Source organism: Silene latifolia, chromosome X (assembly GCF_048544455.1).
Source record: "Silene latifolia isolate original U9 population chromosome X, ASM4854445v1, whole genome shotgun sequence".
Lineage (NCBI taxonomy): Eukaryota > Viridiplantae > Streptophyta > Magnoliopsida > Caryophyllales > Caryophyllaceae > Silene > Silene latifolia.
Window position 1 is genome coordinate 207,415,408 of NC_133537.1, and position 2,860 is coordinate 207,418,267.

Consider the following 2,860-nt stretch of genomic DNA (forward strand, 5'->3'; position numbering starts at 1 on the left):
CGAACTCGGGCCAAGGAATTTTTTTTCAACTACATGATAGTTGATTAATAAATGTTATTCGGAATTTAGTAGTCAATATTTTATTTACTAAATTATTATGGTATGTGTGTATATTGTGAGTCAGAGGTAATTAGTTAATTAAGTTTACAAGGAGTTGTAAAAACTAGACAAGAGGGTTTTATAAGACACATTTTATATTGATAAAATGGTAAAATGTTACTTAAGAGATAAGTGTACACTAGTCACTAATTTGTATTATTTAATTGTTAAATAATTAAATTAATATTTAATTATGTAAGATAATTAAATATAAGACTTATAAGCATTTGTGGGACAAATGTCGAAAGTCAAAATAAGACCCAAATTATTAGCATGTGGACCGAATTCTTGTGACATATCACATGGGTTCTTTGCCTAATCTTTTCCTAACTTTAGGTGATGTAATATGATGACATCATCCATTTATTTGTCTATATATACACACATCCATATACATCTTTGATGGTTGTTTTTGTTTTTTTAAAAAAATCCACCAAACTCCTCACTTGGCCGGTTCATTTAAGAAGAAAAAGACCAAGTTTTATTTCTTATCTTTTCTTCTTAAATTTGATCAAAGGTTGATTAAAACACATCAAATAAAATTCACATAAACATAATATACACTAAGTATTATTATAGTAACAATACTCACATATTAGAAGGGTTGTTACTAGTTATGTCTAGTTAATATAATTAGTAATTTTGGGGTAAGTCTTGGGTGCTACCAAGAGGAGGTACTCAACTTTGGGTACTAAAGGTTGAGGATCATCCTTATCATTTTAGCTCAAGAACTACAAAGGTAGGAGACCTTTGTGGTGCCCATATTTTCCTTATAGAAATGTAAGGAACTTTTGTCTTAAGATGGTTTAATACCATCTTTTATACATTATTTTTGCATGCATGTAGATTTAGACCACATTAAATTAATTTTTAATTTTAATATCATAAGATGAGTATTAATTTGGTCTAAATAACTAACAATTTTGACGCATTTGAAAAAAAAACAAATGAAAAAATGAAATGAAAAAATAAAAATCCCGGCTAGGTGAAAAACCACAAGGGTGGGCACCTAGGCAAAAATGAGAAAGGTGGCCGAGGATGGAATGAAAACCCGAAAGGGCATTCCGGGCAAAATGAAGAATTGAGTTGTGAGCCACCATGAGAGGAAAGGAAAAGGCTAAGGTGAAAACCCGAAAGGGCACCTTAGGCAAAATGAGGGATTTATGAAAAAAAACGAAAAAGAGAAAAAGAAAGAAAAAAATTGAAAAATTGAAAAATTGAAAAAGATCAAAAAGATGGTGGGATAAGAAGGGAGCGATACGGAGGATCTTGGAAGGAGGTTATATTAGGAGTTAATTTCTTTTATGTCACAAAAATTTGTTTCAAATTGGTGGTTTTCATATGGGCTACTAGTGTTGTTGATTTTCTTGGTGCTAGGCCAACCAAGTATCAATGTTGACAATGATGTAGTGATAAGGGGGTGGTATAAGTAGTGATAAGTTGCGATGAATTGGAGAAGGTCTAGGCCACTTTGCTATCACCTTGGGATAAGGTGAGAGTGGCCATCTCTTACTTGGAGACATATAGAGGGCGGTTCTGGGATGATGAGTCAGAGTTGGAGGTTTGTCATGTCTTGTGTGAGAGATGATATAAGGAGGGTGAGTGAGAGAAGAGTTTGTGTCAGACCTTGAGTCTAGATTTTCTTTACAAATTGGTGGAATGTTCATGAGGGAATCATAATATGGAGTTGTGAGGGGAGAGTGATCAAATACATCTACACCCTTGGTAGGCTTGTGAAATTACTTGTTTTGGGTTTTGCTCGAGACTAGCAAAAGTCTAAGTGTGGGGGTATGTAATAGTGCCATTTTATGTTGTGTTAATTAGGTGTTCTTAATCAAATAAAGTACTCATGCGGAGTAATTTAGGATAAAATAAAGCAAGTTTCGAATTAAGTATGGAGTGTGCTTCTTAATAGTTTTACTCGTTGGCTTAATGCTTTTTGTTGTTGATTCATGGTACCTAATAGCGGTGGAATCAAGCTAAGCCGGTTCAAACCATGGCCCCTCCAGCTAAGCCAAGATAAGAAGTGAGCCACGACCTAGGAGAACCGCAAACTATGAAGGATATAAGAAAAGAAGGCAAAAATGAAAGCTCACAATCAGACCTCCACCGCATGCTACTGCCACCACCGGAGCCTGCGGCCGCCACTGGAGCTTGCGGTATATGTAGGTGCCACGTCTTCTAAATCCCGTCGTATGTGTTGATTGGAGGCCTAATTCCGTGTTTAACTTAGGGAGAAGTGCAGCACTATATAAGCCTCAAACTTTTAAAGACTCGTCCATCTCATGCTTTACTCTTAATCTAGTGGTAATAAAAATCTAATCTTTCCATATTAATTGTAATCTTTCCACAAAAACTTGGTTTGTAAGATGACTACGGTTGGCTATGTTCTTATTTCTTGGTGTAATTTCTTTCAAAGCCTCCAACTTTGGTATTGTAAGACTCTTTAATCTCTTCTAAGTTATCAATTACTCTTTCCTTGTATTTATCTTTCATATGTTAAGAGAATGAATGTGTGGTTTGATCATTCTTGCATCTTGTTTACTTAATTAGTGCAAATTCTAGAGAAATGGGTTCATTTATCTAGGATTGTTGAAGCAAACTTGTTGTGTGTTGAATTTGGTTAAAGGATTCACATAATAAGTAGAAAAGTTTATATCTTTTCTTTTTTGTATGAGTTCATATTATGAGAATTGATCCTAGCCTAAGTATCTTGGTGAAAAATCTTCATGCTCATGTTTAGTCACCTCTCATGGTATTG

The 2,860-nt window shown here is 34.4% G+C and overlaps 1 long non-coding RNA gene across 1 annotated transcript; it reads left to right on the forward strand.

Moving 5' to 3' along the window:
• Positions 1 to 500: 500 nt before the first annotated feature.
• LOC141621688 (uncharacterized) lies at positions 501 to 2,584 on the forward strand. Its single transcript, XR_012532576.1, has 2 exons — positions 501 to 879; positions 2,066 to 2,584. It is a non-coding gene; the product is annotated as an uncharacterized LOC141621688 (long non-coding RNA).
• The last annotated feature ends 276 nt before the right edge of the window (positions 2,585 to 2,860 follow it).